Source organism: Lemur catta, chromosome 5 (genome assembly GCF_020740605.2).
Source record: "Lemur catta isolate mLemCat1 chromosome 5, mLemCat1.pri, whole genome shotgun sequence".
In the NCBI taxonomy this organism is placed as follows: domain Eukaryota; kingdom Metazoa; phylum Chordata; class Mammalia; order Primates; family Lemuridae; genus Lemur; species Lemur catta.
This window is the reverse complement of record NC_059132.1, coordinates 91291786-91312514: the sequence shown is the minus strand read 5'-3', so window position 1 is coordinate 91312514 and position 20729 is coordinate 91291786. Positions and strand designations below refer to the sequence as shown.

At 34.9% G+C, this 20729-nt stretch overlaps 1 pseudogene; it reads right to left on the bottom strand.

The window, feature by feature from the left end:
* LOC123638824 overlaps positions 1–20729 on the bottom strand; it is a 101188-nt pseudogene that overhangs the window by 11561 nt on the left and 68898 nt on the right.

Sequence of the window (20729 nt, the reverse complement as noted above, 5' to 3'; positions counted from 1 at the left end):
AGAGAAAAGATCCAAAATTTAAGTGCTCAATAATGAAGAGCAAAAATTTTCAAATTGGGTGTTAAGTGGTTTGCTAGAAACAGAGGTATCCAAGACATTCTTAGTTATTTCTCTGTCATGTTATTCCAAGTGCTAATCACTTCATGATCCATTTGCTTCCCTTCCTCTCTACCTATCCCATTCATTTTAATCTAATCTTTACCAATGTAGAAACAATCATTCCATTGCAAAAGGAAAAAAATACAGATGTACTTTTAGAAACCCATTTTCTTCTCCCAATGGCTTGATTAAGATGAGAGCTGAAAAGAATGAAGACGGAACTTGAAAAAAAATGTGATCCACAGACCTCTAGATGTAGGAAAAGCACAAGTCTTTTAACCCAAACATGAGGAAGCCACTGTTGGTAGGAATCATCACCAAGCCATTTAAAACATTGCACTATATATTTCTATAAATAAGACAGCATCTATCTCTTTGGAACACTTGCAAGTCTCCTGAAAAACAACTGGCATATCTGCATACCTAGTGTGGTTCATGTAGCCATGCAGCAAAACACTTACTGGTGACCAGGTTAGAACTGAATGAGGTGTGAATGTTCTAGAAGTCTAGAAAGCCTACATTTCCCCATCCCATAATAAATATAAGTGGTCTTTGTATTTTTTAAAAGATAATATTTTCTCTTAAGAAAGCATCTTAATATGTTAACATTTTCTTAATATTTTCTTTGGGAAAAATTTCTTCCATTAGGTTAAGCAAACCAGAAGAGTTGGAAAGGGAGAAAATGCCACATACTATAAATTAACGATGAGCAGAAATATTTAAAATACATACATGAAGGTTTCAAATTTTAGAAGAGAAGCAAACTCAACTTACAAAAAGTTTTGACTGTTAGAAAATTCAATAGAAGCTTCATAAGTCAACAGAAAATAAATAATTAGTATGAAATCTTAGTTAACATAATATCAAGAATAGTTTAGGGTATGGGGTTAATTGGGCAGTAGAACAATGTGTTGTAGGGATATAGGGATGTATTTTAATTATAAAGTGTTTATACTTCAAGCTAATAATACAGGGCCACAAATGAAAATAAAAATGAACATAAAATTATTGTAGGCAGTTGTGCCTTTGAGTCATAAAATTCACATTTATAATGATCTTATGATTTCAAAATATGGAAAACAATTGGAAATTAATTTTGTGTTAGGTTGCTCCTCCAGAGACCATCAAGAAGGACAAAAAAAGCACATATTTCTGTGTATAATACGTCCTTCCATGTCCTCATAAAATCATCACTTTTTTTGAGGTAAATTGATTATAATGGAAAGAATAATTATTGGCTGTATCAGTTTGAGGCATGACCTGAAATGGTGTCTTCTGAGAAATATCCTTTCCTGGATGCTTACTGATTATCACTGTTACATATATTTTGACTAAGTAAAAATGTTTATGAAGAAACTGGGTGCCAATCTGATAAAGTCTATAATTTGTGGAATAGAATAAATACATGCTAAAATAGAGGATATTTATTCTCAAGGCACATAGTATACAGGAAAATTATGTTTTTAATAGCAATCAGAGCCTCTTAAAGGAACTGTATATTTAAATCTATATTTCTTACACCTAAAAATAATGAGGCATTCATTAATTCTTTTTTTCCCCACAAGTATGTATTTTAGGAATTCTAAGTGCAGGTGCTGTGTAGGCTCATAGCTGTGAAGAAATGAAGATGATACATACTTAGTCCTCAAAGAATTCAGAGTCCATGGATGGAGATAGGAGAAACTCAAAAGCACTAAAATAGAATAAAATATAATATGTTAAATTAAATAAACTAACAATTGTAATCCTGATAGATTTCATGCCTAGATCTTTTGGTACTAGGTTTCAGTTATTAAATAATTGAATACATAGAAACCTGGTAATTTCCTTACATACTGGAATCTTCCCTTCCTCTCCCCAAACATAAATCACAATCATAGCACTGTCATCTTAAAATGTACCAGTATTACCATATTTGAAGTCATTGTACTAATTTTTCCTCTTACTTGATTTCCAAACTAGACCATGTAACCAAGGATGAGGAGGGAAGCTCTTGTTTATTGTGTTCACTATTTTATCCTCACTGTCTGACCCATTAGAGTTCATCAATAAACAAGTCTTGAGTAAATGAATGTCTTTTAATAGTAGGTTGTACAATAAATTACTTCTAATACATTCTTCAGGTATCCTAAAATCCCATCAATGATTTTTTTATCCTTTTCCTCTGGGGCTGCCCAAGCTGCTTATATACACTTTGCCTACTGACGTGATAAATAATTCTAAAAAATAATATATTCTAAATATTATAGATTTAGCAAGTTTAATTTTCCTTTCTGATGATTATATTTTTTCTACCATGGGGAAAGAAGTAGAATTACAAAATATAGGGTCAATTATCTCATTCCTAAAATGTTATTAAAATTTTTTACTCACTTTGAATAAAGTTTAAAAAATGAGTTTTACATTCTTATATAAAATCCATTAGTAATCATGTATAACTCTACTAAACTTTTTTATTAATGGAAATATGCCACCCATCATAAAGTGCCAGTTCAGACATATTTAAATTCACAATATTAATATTTCAAATACTTTCTTAGAAATGAATATTTATAATTCAAAAATCTAGCATTTTGGTTATTTATAATAAAGTGTTTGATTTAATAGATGTAGGACCACACTGTATTTAATGTAATTATGTTTGACTTTCTACATGGAAGAGATATATGTATTTGTACCACAAATAATAAGCAGTGCTTATTCAACTGAGTTATTTAAATTCCAAAGGCCAGAGGGATCTACTCTTTCTTATATATGTATATAATTTTCATTATATGCTACGAGAAGTTATGTGCATTTAAAATGAGTTAATTAGACTCTAAAAGTCTAATTTAATACTGAATAATGTATGATATATGTTTCCAGGAAAGTAGGAATTAATCAAAATGCCTAATTTTAATTTATCAAAAATAATTTAACATGCATTGAAGATAACATGAAAATGTTATAATCTTTTCATGCTCCTACTGAGATATTCTTAAATATACCCTATTTTTATATAAATTGAAAATTCTGTAAATGAAGTTTTTCTCACCCATACTATTAAATGAACAAAAGGTATAAAACACCTCAATCAACCTTCAAATTATTGCCATAAAGAAAGTGAGCTGTGGTATCAGTATGCATAATTATCCCTGTTATGATAATTTTATTTTTTTCTTTAAAGCATGAAGGTTGTGTGACTACTAAACCAATCAAAAGCATATTACACTAAGACAAGTAATATATTTTTACAATGAAAACACAATTATTACATGAAAATATTTAGATTTATGGTGATAAATTAATTATAAGCTTAAATTAACTAAAATTAACTCAAAGCTAAGGATAAAATGTACATTACCCTTTTACCCCCTCAACATATATCACCTACCACAATGAGATAGAGAGAAAAAATATTAAAACTTATTTTAGGATTTTTATAGACTCAAATTGCAGCCATTTCTCAAAATGACATGAAAAATCTAATACTCTAAAGAAATTGTATTCCATTGAACTCTATCTTGAATAATGTAGGTTGATTTTATGTGATTTGTATATAGTGTGTTTTATAAATATTTTCAAGGCCATTAAAATAATGATGTGTAAGTAAGTTTTAGTTCCTGCTTGTACTTTTAACAATATGTCAAATGTAGGTAAACAATTTATCTTTTAAATTAATTGTAAAAAACATAAATTTGAAGATTAACTTTAAAATTATATTTCACAATTGTTGAACTATTAGAATATATTAATCATAGAAAAGTTAGGATACATTTGTAATCTAAGTGAGAAAAATACCTGTAATTACATAACTATGATAGAAGCATTAGCAGCATTTTAGTGGAAAGTTTTTGTTTTAAATTTCAGAATATTACAGGGATACAAATGTTTTAATTACATAAATTGCTTTTGCACAGTTTAGGTCAAAGTTGTAAGTGTGTCTATCACCTAGATAATATACGTTGCACCCCTTAGGTCTGATTTCACCCATTCCCACCAACCCCCTCCTCCCTACTTGATTGCCATTCATTTTTACTTCTGTATGTGCTCATGAGTGCGATCAATTAGTTCAAATTTAATTATGAATACATGTGGTGTTTTGTTTTTCCATTCTTGTGATACTTCACTTAAGAGAATGATCTCTAGTTCCATCCAGATTGTTACAAAAGGTATTAATTCTTTTTTTATGGTTGAGTAGTACTCCATGGTATACATATAGCACATTTTATTAATCCACTCATGAATTGATGGGCACTAGGGTTGATTCCACATCTTTGCAATTATGAATTGTGCTGTAATAAACATTTGAGTGCAAATGTCTTTTTGATAAAATGGCTTTTTTTCCTTTTGGAAGATTCCCAGTAGTGGGATTACCAAATCAAATGGTAGGTCTACTTTTAGTTTTTTGGGGTATCTCCATACTACTTTCCATAGAGGTTGCAGTCCCACCAACAATGTAACAGTGTTCCTGTCTCTCCACATCCAGGCCAGCATCGGTTGTTTTGGAACTTTTTGACAAAACTCATTTTCACTGGTGTTAGGTGCTATCTCACTAACAGCTATGATATTGGATAGCTCCACTTTATACTTTTATCAAATATGTGGGTGTTTCTAAAAAATATATATTTTTGTATGTATGTTTTTGAGCTTTAAAACATGGCAATATACATGATGTCTTTTTAATATTTTATAGGTTGTATTTATTTGTGAAATGGTGTAGAGTTGACACCTTGCTGAAGTGAGAATATTTCCTACTATTTACATGACAAAAATCAACAAATGATATTTTCAGTGATATTAGTGACATTTTATTTTAGTTGGACATAAAGTACATGGTTGTTCATCGGGTTTTAACTCTCACATGCTTTTTACATAATCTTTCCTATATGTATCAGATACTGCCTCATAAAAAGAATCAAGAACCATAGGAAAAAAGTTTTTGTCATGGTGTTAGTGGAAGAGACAACAGCATCCATATCCTCATTTCAAGGGCAGCCAGGACAGCAGTGGCATAGTCAACTTCATTGACCATTGTAGGTGGCTGTGGTGGCATCATGGGTGGTATCCTAGGTGCTGCAATGGCAGCATCAGTATCTTCAGAGAACCAGTTCTGAAGTCAGAGTGTGGCTATGATCCAGCTGTGCATCCACCAAACCTGGGGTCACACAGCCATCCCAGTAGTTCTTTAAATGATTAAGTATCCTCTCAATAATGTTTTTCTTCCTATATTTTTAAAAATAAGACTTTCAAAAATTCTATATGTTGGCTAACTAAAGAGAATATGTAATTACTAACACTTGGAGTTATAGAAAACTGTAAGAAAAGTATAATGTTGAGCATGATCAAAGCATTACATGCTAAAATTCATGGAACAGAGATGAAATGAAATCAGAATAAGATAAATGTCATCTATGGCTGGATTTGTATGCCAAATTTAGCAGCCTGATAGGAATTGAATGAGTCTAGGGACCCAGATGAGGACATTTGGATGGATGCATATAGAACCTTTAACACCAGAATGCCCTGAAACCTCTAAGCAGCATATCCATTGAAAAGAGAAGTCTTTCTTTGTCTGGAGACCTTGCAAGAAACAAACAAAGCTTCATTTTATGGGGCTACTTTACAATGTGATGGTGATTACCCTCCTCAATACACCCCTTCCCTCTCCTAATTGTTTTCACACTATTAACAAAGGGGAGATCAGATCACAAAATAGTTTAAGTTGGGCAAGAGAGTCATTGCTCTAAGAAGTAACTTACTCATGATATTATTTATAGTACTTGACTAAGAACACATATAGGAATGGACCTTGAGGATATTGAACCAGGGAATAGAATATTAATACAAGACTGCATAGAGAAGAGGTTATTGAAATGAAAGCATGACATAGGTTTTAAGATGCTTGCAAGAATTCCATTAAAGCCATAATACTCTGTTGGGATGATTCTTAGAGGTTTTGACATGTCAATGACCTAAAAATGAAAGGAAGCTGCCAAAATTTCTCTGTTTAGTATGAAGACTTTAGAATGCACAGACACATGATATGGTTAAAATGAATTTATTACATAACACCAAGTAATCTACAAACTGAGTATAATTTCCAGGTGAGCTAAGAGAACATTTACTTTATTACTGCAAAAAGGAATACACTTATGAGGGTACACCAACATCTTTCATTAGCCAGGTGGCAAATTTCCTTAGAAAGATAGCTTTAACATTGACAGCTATATAACTGAGCTTTTCCTTATTAATGAGAATAAGATGAGTCATAAATAGCAAAGGTCAGATATTAACACTTAACCAGCAAATGCAAGGCAAAAATAATTAGTGAAATGTACAGTAATGACTAAGTGGCAGCCAAAGTCCCTATGTCTATAGGGATCTATATTGATGGTTAATAGACCACAGTGTTTCTAGAACTGAGCCAAGTAGCAGGTGACCTGGTTGATGCTTGACTCTTACAATAGGAAAATCAAATCAAATCAAAACCTGTATTGTAGAACACTCACATAGATGTCAAAATGAAAAACCATGATTCCTTACCCACTTTCCAGTTCTGAACAGTTCTTAAACTCAGAGGTCATAGACATAAAGGCTGGATTTCCTCAAAAAGGACCCAGAAACTCCACTACAAATATGGGCAGTAAATATGACTCCGATTCTTCCAAAAAGATTTATGGTCATTTTTTATAGTAATTGACATGGTGATAGGGCAAGGAAACATCTAAAGCTTTTCAAGGCAGTAAACTAGAAGCTCTGAGATGACACTGAAAACTGGGATAAGTAATGGACTTCTTTGTAGTCAGGAAGCATATGGAAACAGGGTGATAAATGGAGTCCAGGTTCATCTCTGCATCTTAGTAAATAAAATGCCCAGAAGCTCACACTTCTGTCTCTGGATAGTTAGGATAGATACATGTAGTAATTGATAAAACTCTCATTTTGATCCACTGACCTTTGATTTAAGAGCCATCAATGAAAAGAGGGTGAAGTTGAGAGCCTCTGAAACTGAAACCCTCCATCCTCTTCACCTTTAAAGACTTAAGGATACATGAGTAATGGTGCCCATCATTTCCTCATTTAATTCAGGTCCCTATGTCCATTCAAAGTGGTAAATGATTCCAGAAAACTTAACCAAATAATGGCCTCAGTTATAGCTCAACCAAGCAGTAGTTCTGTTCCCAACTTGTGTAGTATCTTCACTTGGGGGGAAAAAAAAGCCTCTATATATTTTTGTGAGGTTATTGACCTGGGTAATGCATTAGTTTCAATCCCTATAAGCAAAGAAGATAAAAATCAGTTCCTGTGTGCATACAGGCATCAATTTACATTAAATATTTTACACCGGAGTTATGTTAACTGTCTTGCTCTGTCACAATATAGTTCAAAAGGACCTTGATCATCCTGACATTCCACATAACTCACACTGATCCATGTAATGTTGCATGACATCATTCTAATTATACTAAAAGAACAGGAAGCAACAAGTACACGAGATGCTCTAATAAGACACATGCATGCCAGGAAGTGAAAAATAAACTCTGCCAAGATTCAGCCTGCCCAAACAAATTTTTAAGAGTTCAGTAATTAGAGGTATGCTATCTATTCAAGATAAAGAACAAATTATTGAACATTGTATCTTCTATCACTAAGAATGAGACAGTGGGTATGGTACACCTCCTTGGATTTTGGAGACAAATTATACCACCTCAGAAAGCTACTGTGATTACTTTTGTGTCAGCTTGACTGGGTCACAGCGTGTCCCAACATTTGGTTAAACATTATTTCTGTGTCTATATATATGTCTTCTCAAAGATATAAGGCAGCTATTATGATATTATTCATTTTATGGATGAAGAAATAGGACATTATGATTTAAAATTAAGCATAAGCATTCTGGCTGCAGAATTTTACTCATAATCATTACTCATAACTAGATTGCATCTGTGAGTGAGAGATCGTGTGTGTCTCTATGTGGGATGAGATGGGGAGATTGAGACTTTTAAGAGTGCTGAGCATTCACGTTCCATAGTTGGAAGTACAGAGAAAAATCTCACGTGGAAATACCAAGAAGTGGGAAAACAATGTTATTAAACTCTGAAAAAACCCTATACTTTTAAGATCCAAAGGTTTCTTAGGAGATATAATCTATATTATTCAGGATGCAGTATAGTACAGCAGTGGTGCTATTTGCTTATAAAATATATTAATATATAAGGCATAGATTTCTTCTCACTAGGTCGTATTTGGCTACATCCACTACTGAGTGGTCCATTTTTCAATATCTGATATAAAACCTGAGCCCAAATATGGTATCATTTCCTGTGTGGATTTACGAGATATTGGTAACAGGTTGAGTAAATTGGATCACCTCCATCATGGAAAGGGACAGCATTTTTCCTCATAAGAATAGGTACTTATTTTGAATATAAAAATGTCTTCCCCATTTATAAAACTTCTGACAAAACAACCATCTTTAGACTTACAGAATGTCTAGTTCATCATCATGTTATGGAAAATTTTATATAGCATTGTCTCCTGTCAAAGAACTCATTTTATTTAATTTTCTTATAGCTTATCAGACATGTTCCCAAATTAAGGCATCTGCCTATCTTTGCTCAAATATTACCATTTCAGTGAGGAATACCCAGACCACTTAGCTTAATATCACAACATGTCATCATCTTGTTCAATGATCAGTACATCAAATCACTTTTCTTCGGATTTGTTATTAACTCTTAATATTGTTACAAGTTGAGTATCCTTCATCCAAAATGCTTGGAACCAGAGGATGTTGGACTATTTGCATAAATATAATGAGTTATCTTGGGGATGGGATCCAAGTCTAAATATGAAATTTATTTATGTTTCATATACATATTATGCACATAGCCTAAAGGTAATTTCATAAAGTATTTTTAATAATCTTCTGCATGAAAGAAAATTTTGACTGCATTTTGACTGCAATCCATCACATGAGGTCAGGTCTGGAATTTTTCGCTGTGTCATGTTGGTACTCTGAAAGTTTTGAATTTTGGAGCATTTTCAATTTCAGATTCTTCACATTAGGGATGCTCAACCTGTATAATATTACAAATCTCAGTACTGTGGTAAATATTTTATACTGTTTCTCCAATTGTATTTTTATTGTACATTATCTATCTAAAGGAAGAACTTTTAGTAGGAAATGTAACAAATTAAACTGGGAGACGGTGTCAGTGAATTGTTATATTATTTATTTTGGGTTCTGTATTAGTTTCCTGGGGCTTCCAAAAGAAAGTATCACATATTTGGTGGCTTAGAAGAAAAACGTATTGTCTCACAGTTGAGGAGGCTAGAAGTCAAAAATCACAGTGTTGGCAGGACCATAGTCCCTGTGAAAACTGTAGGAGAATCCTTCTTTATCTTTTATTAATGTCTGGTGATTTTCTAGCAATCTTTGGTGTTCCTTGGCATCACTTCAATCCTATGTTTTTACATGGCATTCTCCCTATGTTTCCTCACTTTGTCTTCTTTTTGTGCATGTCATTTTCTATGTTCAAATTTCCCCCTTTTATAAAGACACAAGTCATATTGGATTAAGGCCACCTTAATGACCTTATTTTTACTCGATTGCCTTTATATAGACCCTATTTACAAATAAGGTCACAATCTGAAGTACCAGGTGTTAGGGCTTTAACATATCATTTTGGGGATATATAATGCAACCCATAATGGTGTTCATGTTGATCATTGCTTCCCCAAGAAGAAAATATCAAGTGTATTGAGAGAGAGAGAGAGAGAGAGAGAGAGAGAGAGAGAAAGAGAGAAACAGCAGCTCTACTTTAACTGATATATTAGCTGCTGACATGCATTAGCAATATTCCTCTTCAGGACTTACTACTCCAGTTGCTGAAAGTGTTACCTGTAGATAGCCCTTGGCTCTAAGCCTTCTTGCAGAATTGCTTTAGCTAAAAAGTGTTGTCTCACCCAAGATCATGCTCCCTTGCAAGAACAACTCAAAACAAGTGAATAGCTTTGATACAAGGGCACACACTCTCAGTCCCTTTGCTAAAACTCAGTTAATTCAGATTTACAGTACTTCCCCCAGATCACTTGAGACCATCATTGAGACTGTATCACAGTCCTAGTTTTCTGCCCGGTATTGCTTTATAAAGTCCCCTTCAGTAAGCGAGGATCCAAAGAGCACTCCTTAATAAATTTTTTACATGTTAATCTCCATCTCAGAGTCTGCCTCAAAGGAATTTTTAGAATCTGCTTCCTGAGGAATTCAATATGTGACATTTAGTATTCATATTGGTTTGAGAAAGCAAACACTAACCTGGGATTTTGGATCAACTGCTGTTTAGCTGGCAATGAAATCACCATCACTAATAGAAGGCAAAGCACAGACAGCTCCTGGCGAGAGGTAACTGCAATTTTTAACACCTTCTCTGGTGGTGAACCGGCATGATATTCTATAAGAAAGGAATTCACTAACAGATTAAAAATATCAAGCTTTTGAGAATAACAGGGAATTTGTAACTGTGAGGACTTTGGAATTGAGTTGATGTTGCTAAGCATAATTAATGCTTTGAAAAAGGAAAGAAAAGGATGAGAGTGATTACACTCTTAACTTGAAAGCCAGAAGGCAAACCTGAGAGCTTAATCTTAGGAGTAGCAAAGATGCAGAGAAAGTTACTGTCTCAAATTATATAGATTTGTTATGCTAAGATCATGTCCCCTGTTGGGACAGAATGGGGTTATTACATATGGCATAGGAATATTTGGGCTTGTATGCCCCCAAATCAGTCATTGCCAGAGTTTTCTGAACTGTCTGAGCCTACAGTAGGTTCCCACTTCTCCTTACTAAGAGCTGGTGCCTCCCAATTGCTGTCAACCCTTAATCATCAGATCATAATGAGCGGCAAGGTTGAAGTGGCAATATGAGAGGCTGGCCTAAAGAATGTTATGGAAATGTTTAATAGTATATGGCCTCCCTATGGGCAAAATAGTTGGACAGTCACCAAAGGTAATGCTCAATTTATATAATTAAAGGTAGACAGTCAGATAATTGAGGGCAATTGCTTAGTAAAATGTCATGATTCTTTGCTCATTTCCAAGTTTGAGCTAGTATTCATATCCAGAACACACTAACTTAAGAACTGGGTCTCCAGGAGGGAAAACTATAATACCATGACTCCTGTGCATAGTAATGATCCATTGTTTCTTCTTCAAAGGGACCTACAGCAATATACACAAGCAAATATATGACAGAGCAAAGGGACATAAATTTTGGGTACTATTAGACATAGGTTTCAAGTTAACATTGATATATAGCACACTACAGTATAACGGTGAGCCCCTTTTGGAATGGGGCGCAGGAGGGATATGTGCATATTTGGGCATATGGTGTAGGCTAGGTTCACAGTGGGTACACTGGATCCACAAACCCACCAGGTGGTTATTTCTCGAGTCTCAAATGTGTAATTTGAAGATACACACTAGGTAATTTGAAGAATCCTCTATTTGTTTCTTGGCTTGCAGAAGAAGAGCTATCACGATGAAGCTCAAGTGCAAGACTCTAAAACTCCCACCTCCTGTGAGAAAGATATCTTTATGTTTCTGCATTATCAGGACTTTCTGCTAAAATAAAATTGATATGTCATAAAGATAGAGAATGCGCCTTTTACCCAGAATTATGTACTCTTCACATCTAAGGGTGTTATAGCTGTAGTCATATTCTTACATTTTAAAGGTAATAAAATTCTGAAACATTTATTTATATTCCAAAAGGCTATAAAAACTAGGGACTTCCCCCTTCTCTTTGAAGACATAATTTGTTTACATTAAGAAGATAATTTTTCTCTCTCTGAGTGGGGAGAAGGATGCTGGGAGAAGGGGACTGTACAGGAGTTCCTATATAAGCTCTGATATACATAATTTCAAGGTCCCTCTCCTGCAAATGTGCAGAATATACCTGTCCTCACTGTATCACCCAAGAGAGTAGGGCCAGGGAGTAAATGCTGCCATTGTTGTAAAAATATGCCTGACCTCCAATTTGAAACCTCACAAAACAAAATAAATAAATGTAGATATTAAAAATTTACCAGTCATCAACCTATAAAATAAATAAAAAACAATATTGAATCTCAGGAGATTTCATGGAAATTAGTACAACTCTTAAAGACCTAAAGGATCCATGGTTCTATCATATCTCTGTTTAATTTACCCATCTGGCTCCAGAAAAAAAAAAACAGATGGAAACTGAATGATGACAGTAGATAACTATAAACTCAACCAGGTAATAGCCCCAACTGCAGCTGTTCTGCCAGATGTGATGTATTTGCTAGAGAAAATTAACATGGCCTCTGGTACATGATATGCAGCCATTTATCTGGAAAATTGGTTCTTTCCCATTTTTATCAGAAAAACTGATCTGAAACAGTTTGTATTTACTTGGAACAGACCTCAGTATTCATTTATAATCTTGCCCAGAGCTATGTTGTTTCTTCCACCTTCTATCTTAACATCATCCAAAAAGACCAGGCCCAGCTGTACATCCTACAAATATTATATTCTTCCACTGATGAATGAGCATCTGGATCATACCACCAGTTTGGCCATCGATACTATTAAGAGCACAGTTGCTTTTTGTGTTTGGCAGGAATCTGGAATAGATAATATGAAGGAAGATAATAAGAGATGATGCTAGTTACTGTTCATAGCCCAGCTACAATAGTAGGAGATGCAATTTGTCCCACTAGCCTTCCTATTTTATGTTTCCCTCAGGAAAATAAGCGTGCCAGAATCTTGGAGGTGTTTCTCTCAAAACTCAAATGAAGAAACATTTCAGCACAGCAAAAGAGATAAACTGTGGTGGATTGTGTGATGCACTACCCAGATTCCCCTTTAAGCATAAGATACTTACTTTCAACCCCCTCCAGTTCCCTGGAGCACTCCTAACAGACAGCTCTCAGTTGTCAGCCCTCACCCAAAGCAAATAGTTTTGTGCTTATTGTCTTTCTGAGGCAGCCCACAACCACTGGCTGCTTTAGGTGGGGGTGCAAGTGTTCAGCTTCCTCTCATCAGTTCAGGGCTACTCTGAATGAGCCATCCCAGATTCAGCGGTCCTCTTGAAACTGGCTGAGGTTTTTGTTGAGACTGAATCACAACCTAACTTCTCCCATTGCCTAATCCTGCCTCCTGCCTGTTTTGAGAGCTCACAGCTATATTGGGGTTCCAATACCAGAGCAGTTAGTAACCTTGCCCTAACAGAAAATGAAGGAGAGCTGGATGCAGTGTGTCTTTCACAAGATGCTTCTTTTACCTAGCAGGTAGCCTAATGCCAAATTGTCTGACCCATGACCAAGCAGTCCCTCACTTGGGAAACTTGTTTATACCTGCAGATTCTCATGTGGCTCTTGTCTGTCCCATGTCCAGTTTATGCCTGCCTGAGCATTGCTCTGGAGCTGGGAGCTGGGAGTCCCAGGGAAAACCCAGTCTGGGGCAACACCTAGTTTTTCGGATGGAAGGGAAAAATTCAGTACACTATCATAATAATAAACAAGTGCACATTGTTACTTACAGACCCTGAGCAAGGAGGAAATAATGGGTTTGAAGGGCAGTCCTTTATCTTTAGGTCACACGAGGCAGGAATGAAGAGTCAGGCAGAGAGAGAGAGAAGTGCATGGCAGCTAGCACTTTATATAAGAGAATAGGATGTGAGTCACATTAAGTTCATGGTTAAATGCCTGAATGGTCCTTTTTTAAGGAAGCAGAAGTGGAGGAAAAAGTGAAGAGTCCAGTTGGCCAGGCCAGAGAGAGATGCCTCTAAGTTCTATCTCTGGCCACAGGCTTGAGCCATCTGGGTGTGGTGTAGAACTAGAAACTGTGTGCTAGAGTGACTGAGTCCTTCTTCTGGTATGAGAAAGGTAAACTTATATTCAAAATAAATACCAAGGCAACATAAAATTTTAAAAATTTACTGTACTTCCCTTCTCCTCCACAGATTTTTTTTTACCCCAAGAATATTCCCTAATAAACTTCCACATGCTATTCTCCATCTCCCAGTTTACTACCTGGGTAACACAACCTATAACAAGGGTAGGTAAGGGAGTCAAATGGACACTTTTATTTCTGATATAACTGTCTACTATTTTGAAATCCTTAGCACAATAAGAATATATGATATGTGTTTTCACAATTAACATCTTCAACATATACAGGGAATGATAGTGTGATACTTAATGTATTTCTCTCCAAACAACATTTAGTTCAGCATGAATTTTTTCCTCTTCATACTTTTTTCTCATATTTATTTATTTTAATAATTTTTATTCCAAAATATTACAGCATCGATCCCCAACCAATCGTGTACAAGCATTTCTTTTTCACTGTATCCATGCCAAATTGTTCTTTGATTTTTTAACAATGGCTATTCTGATAGAGGTAAAGTGGTATCTCACTGTGGTTTTAATGCGCATTTCCCTGATGATTAGTGATACTGAGCATCTTTTTCATATGTTTGTTGGCCATTTGTACATCTTCTTTTGAAAAAATTCTGTTCATGTCTTTTGCCTACTTTTTTCATGAGGTTTGTTTTCTCTTGCTGCTTTGTTTAAGTGCTTTGAAGATTTTGGATATTAGCCTTTTGTCAGATGCATAGTTTCCAGATATTTCCTCCCATTCAGTAAGCTTATTTCTTTTGCTGTGGAGAAACTTTTTAATTTAATTAAGTCCCATTTATTTATTTTTGTTGTTGCTGTATTTGCCTTTGGTGTCTTAATCATAAATTCTTTGCCTAGGCCAATATCTAGATTAGTTTTCACTATGTTTTCTTACAGAATTGTTATGGTTTCAGGTCTTATCTTTAGGTATAACATTCACTTTTTTGATGATATGTAATACCAGACAAGTAAGTATGTGCTATAATTTTATGTAAACTGTCAGCCTAACCAACAATGTGTCAAGCCCAAGATATTTAACAAGACAGTTCAGTAAAATTTTTCATTGTTTTGTTAGCAACATAGCTCTTTTGTTTTACTAAATATTATTGGAGCTTTATGGCAGTTAGAAACAAAAATAGCAGTAAATATTTTATTGAAATTTTCTATTTGATAGGTCTTTAGTTAAAACTGATGCTTTTAAAAAATTAATAACTATTGTCATAAAATTATTTATCACTTGAAGAGATAAAGTTTGGCATTTTCCCCTTGAGGCAATTTCTCTGTTTAAAGAAAAATTTAAAGAAATATATTCCCAGTAGATATTTAACACTATGTACAGTGTCAAACATATATGAATAAATGAATATGGCAAATACTTTCCATGAATTTAACTATACAAATAGTAGAAATATTTTTTATATTTCTGAAAAATGTTATTCTTACAGTGCTATGAACTAGATCATTAGTGATTTTAGGTAAAAATAACATAGCTTATCCTAAAATATTTTGCCTTCATATAATATCTATAAAATATTCTTTATAAAAGACAAAATTATAATAATCATTAAAAATTTCATATATATTTGGTTGGGCTTTATTTTGAGTTTACATATATTTTTATAAAATGACACTGTGTTTGCAGATAGAAAAGCACACCAGTGAAAGATCTGAATTATTTTCTGTGTATTTCAATTCTGAGTGGTAATGTATGTTGTGTGTGTGAGCAAGATTCATGTGCCATTTGATTTTTTTTAGGCAATAGAATCTGTAAATATTGGTCTTTGATAATTAACTGCATTTGAACATAGTGTTATTTTATAATTGTGTAAAAACATTAATATTTTGCCCTAGGAGCTTTTTTTTTTCCCAATAAAATATGCTTGTTTGATATCTCTTGTTAAACAAACTCTACTCACTCCAGGATTCCCAGTCATATAAAATTAAAGGAATCAAAAAGGCATTAACCCAGAAAGACAGAGAATGGAAAAGGAGATATTAGGAAACTGGTGAGGTAAAAAAAAAAAAAATCCTTAGAATATTAAAAGTGAGCTGTAGCAGATGATTTTTGTGACCATTGTTACCGCCTTTCAGCCCACAATTAATTTCAGTTTCAGCTGCTGTGGTCAGTTCCTGGAGAGATCAGATTCGCCTCATGGTACTGGCTTTCCATTTCAAGTTTGCATGAACCATAAGTTCTGCTTTCTGACTCAGAGCTGACTCCAGCATAGTATGAGTCTAACCTTCCTGCCAAGGACAGCCAGGAAATGCAGGGAGCACACCAGGAGAGCAACCCTCAAACAATGAGAGATGGAAGCAATAAATGATCCAGAATTTTCTGCGATAGGTCAACAATTGTGGTTTGCATTTGATACATATTCTAAGGATAATAATGAATCAGCAGTAGTAATGGTAACAGTTCCTATAGCAATGACTTCAATGATTGACTTTTAGTTTGACCCTCCGTCTTCCTTTTCCCAGTCTACCTGTTCCTTAAATCCTTCTTTGTGGGATCATGCTACAGATTTCCTAGCTAGAGCCAAGTCCTTTTCTCATTGCTTTCTTTCAGAAGGAACATTTGAGTGAATACAGAATAAATATAAAAAGTATACTATTAATTATTTTGGAAGTTGATTGCTTACTAGTCAGAAAGAGTAAAGAACTCTGTTGCTGGTGTAAGTTAGGGTGGGGATAACCTCTGGTGGGTGGCGCTGTGGTATCAAAAGCAGAAACATGATAATCTGTGGTGGATTGCAACTAGTTAGAGGTGAAAGTGAAACATTTAGTTTTTCAGTAGCTATAACACTTGAACATATAGTTCAAGTGTAATTTAAGGATTTTAGACTTGAATAACTTTTGTTAATAAATTTAAAAGCCTTACAGAAAGTTGGATGATCTGAGCCTCTTGTTATTATTATTAATATTTAAATCAATTTTACAGTTGCTATAAAAACCAGAAGGCCTCTTGGGGAAACATTTAAAGAACCCCTCAGCTTCTGCAGCAGTAGGGATGACTAGGTTGAAAATTAGTTTCAGGACTTAAGCATAGCAGAACTGCAAAGGAGACTGGATGTGCATCTTTGACAGGTCTCCTCCTTTAAATTCAGGGTCATTGTAGAGAAGGAGAAATGCTGAATCTGTCCTTTCACGATATTTTCCAATCACCACATTTGGGATATTTTCAGCCATCATTTTTTCAATTGTTGCTTCTCCACCCACTTCTTTGTTTCCACTCTCAGGAGAAATCAGATACAGAACTTTGATATTAATTTTTTTGCTACTGTCCCACCAGTCACAGTTTCTGTTCCTTATTTTTACCATAAGCAACTATAAAAATGGACAAAATATACAATACAATTCTTTTCTGACATTAAAAAGCAGTCACTTTAGGACAGCCCTCCCTCCCACAAAGCCTCGTCCTATTATGGCATCTGGCTCAGATTTGAAGTCCAGATGTCATCACCTAAATCAAGTCCAATGAGGTAAATGAGGGTCCTCAGATGAAACTAGTCTTCTTTAGAAGGGTCAAGGGCTAAAACATGGACTCAGTTCCAGACAACAAACACATAGTCATGACTTTTTATTGTACTAGGTACCTGATAATTCTCTATTTCCTTGAATTTAACAGATTTAGGAGATATTGGTTGCCCATTTATCTTGTAACAATATATATTTTTTAAGTATCTGCCTAACTCTCCGAAAGTCAAACACCCTGGGCTACCAATCCAAACTTGCCATTTATTAAAATAAATATGTTCTTCTTTATTCTCATAATTAAGGGCTGATATTGGCCTCTATTATTTTATCTGCATTGGTAACAGGGAACACAATTCTGTAACAGCATTTCCTGCTTATCTCCCTAGTCTAAAACCTTTCTCAATGACACATTTCTTATCACTATGGTAAAGGGAATGTCATCTGAATCCTCCCATAGATGTAGTCACCAGGTCGATTGTCCAGCCCTACATAACATATCTTTTCTCTCATTCTCATTTCCCTGAGCCTTTTAGTCCTTATTCCCATGGTTAACTATGGTGATTCTTCCAGTTCTAATTCAATTTGTGTAAGCTACCACATTTTTCAAGTTTCCAAAATCCCACTTGGCAATACATTAATATTGTATCACGAGTACCTTTCCAGGGTGTTAAATTTTCTCTCAGATGAGCATGTTCCCATATGGATAAGCTATCTCCTTTCCAAGTTTATATCTCTTTCCCTTTGATTCTGTACCCTCAGAATTCAATCTCATACATACTATCATGTTTCCTTCTGTAAAATAATTGATAGGTCCTCAGCTTCTTTGTTATATGGTAACTGTCTTCAACAAGCCAACTCAGCACTTCCCAGGATGGATTAGTTTGTGATTTTAGTCTAGTTTTGGTTTGGCAGCCCGAGTGGAAAGTATGTTTAGATTCTGAAGGTTGATGTTATTTTGTAAGCCATCGGCTCCACATAGCCTTCAAGGAAGGGGTGGGGTTGGCAGGAGGAGATTGCTAGCCTTTAAGAGGAAACAGTGGAATGCTTCATGCTCAAATGGTTTTGGGGAATCTGGAGTTTCATGGTTCTTGAGTGTGTTGATGTGGATATTCCCATTTCAAGTGAAAGGGTACTAGTCCTTCCCAACTAGGTGCTTGACTTAGCACAGCAGATTTTCTAGGATTGAAAACTCAACATTCTGTGGATCCCTGATATCCTTATAATTATGTTATGGGCCTGATCCTCAGCTTTTTCTGTCTTCTGGCTCCAACAGATAAGAGAAGTTTTTACATGCTATAAAAGAGGTCCTCTGTCTTTCAGACTTTGCCTTAAATTGGTGCTTAATCACCTTCAACCTGTCATTGACCTTCTCAGATGCATCTGTCTCATTCAGCAAAAGGCATCTAATTGCATTGCTTTGTGAAGGAATATTTATGTTAAGAATGCACTAGAATGTATAGGACTAGAGTTCAGTGAAAATGTCTAGAAAAGAGAAATTTATGTTATTTGTGAACTGCTAGTATAAATGTGGAACATGGTTATGTCTAGGGAAGAGGGCATACTATAAAAATATAAAAAGGAAAAAAGAAATTACCTTAAGGCCGGGCGCGGTGGCTCACGCCTGTAATCCTAGCACTCTGGAAGGCCGAGGCGGGTGGATTGCTTGAGCTCAGGAGTTCGAGACCAGCCTGAGCAAGAGTGAGACCCCATCTCTACTAAAAATAGAAAGAAATTATCTGGCCAACTAAAATATATATAGAAAAAATTAGCTGGGCATGGTGGCGCATGCCTGTAGTCCCAGCTACCTGGGAGGCTGAGGCAGTAGGATCGTTTAAGCACAGGAGTTTGAGGTTGCTGTGAGCTAGGCTGATGCCACGGCACTCACTCTAGCCCAGGCAACAGAGTGAGACTCTGTCTCAAAAAAAAAAAAAAAAGAAGAAGAAGAAGTAAATTTATGCATTAGTTAGATAGTACTGAGACAATAGAAAACTTCCAAAATTTTAGCATTTTATAAAACAAACCATTGTATTTCTTGCTCAAAGTTCTATGAATTGTGAGTTACCCTGACTCGATTGGTCTTGGCTCATGGCTAGCTACAGGCTGGTTTCAGTTTTATTCCTGTGTCTACTCATTCTGGAACTAGGAGTTAAACAGAGCGTGCTATTTGTCTGACAGAGGAGAGAACTGCAAATAATGAAACTAACAAAGAAAGCAAAATCTCAAAAGCACATTTAAACTTTTTGTTTAAATCACATATACTTAAATTTTACTGGCAAAGCACATCATCTGTAGGACAGGAATGAAAGTCTACTCCAGCCACAGGGAAACTAAAGCAAGAGCTTTTGAGAAGGATAAAAGAATTGTGGAAAGAAATGATAATGCTTACCATAGGACTTAAACAATATGTCAAGAAGTTAGCGCACAGTGTTGTAAAATAAATGCTATGCGGTGTTTATTTTGCGAGACTGAAACTATTTAGAGTAATAGTAGTAGCAGTAGCAGCAGTAGTAGCAATAATAGTAAACACAGCAGTCATTGAGTGTTCACAATATGCCAGAGGCTGTTCTAAATTCTTTCTATTTATAACACATTGAATATTTACAATACCCTCTTGAAGTAAGTCCTATTATTACATCCATTTTATATGTGAAGAAACTAAAATTAACTTCCCAAAGTTCACAGAAGTAGAAAGTAATAGAACATGGATTCCAAATGAAAAACAAGTCTGATTCTAGAGCTGGGCACCTAACAATTATTGATATTTAATTGTTGTTATATTCCAATAGATTTTTTCAATGTTCTCTACTAAAGCAAACCTATTTGAATATTGGAACAAAGGAATTCTGTACAATTGATAAAGGGTTGTGGATTTGTAAAATGTGTCTCATAGAAACGGTGAGAATGATTGTACTAAGGGTTAGCAAGAGTGTCATGCTTATGATAGATAAATGAGGTACAAGCAGAGTAGAAAAGGAATTCAGTCCAGCAGAAATCCAATAAAATAAGGAAAAAATATATTTTAGTAAAGTCAAATAACTTGCAGGCGAGGAAAATTTTCCAAGGAGGAATTGTAAAGTTTCCAAATGCTAGAAAAAAAAAATTATACCTAGTGAATTTTCAGTATGACGTTAGGGAACCCCTTCTTCTCCAGTGAGGATATGGGAACAGAAAAGATGAATGACTAATTAAGAATAAATAAAACAGCATGGGAATTCTCTACATGAATTTCTACTCCCTAAACTGTTT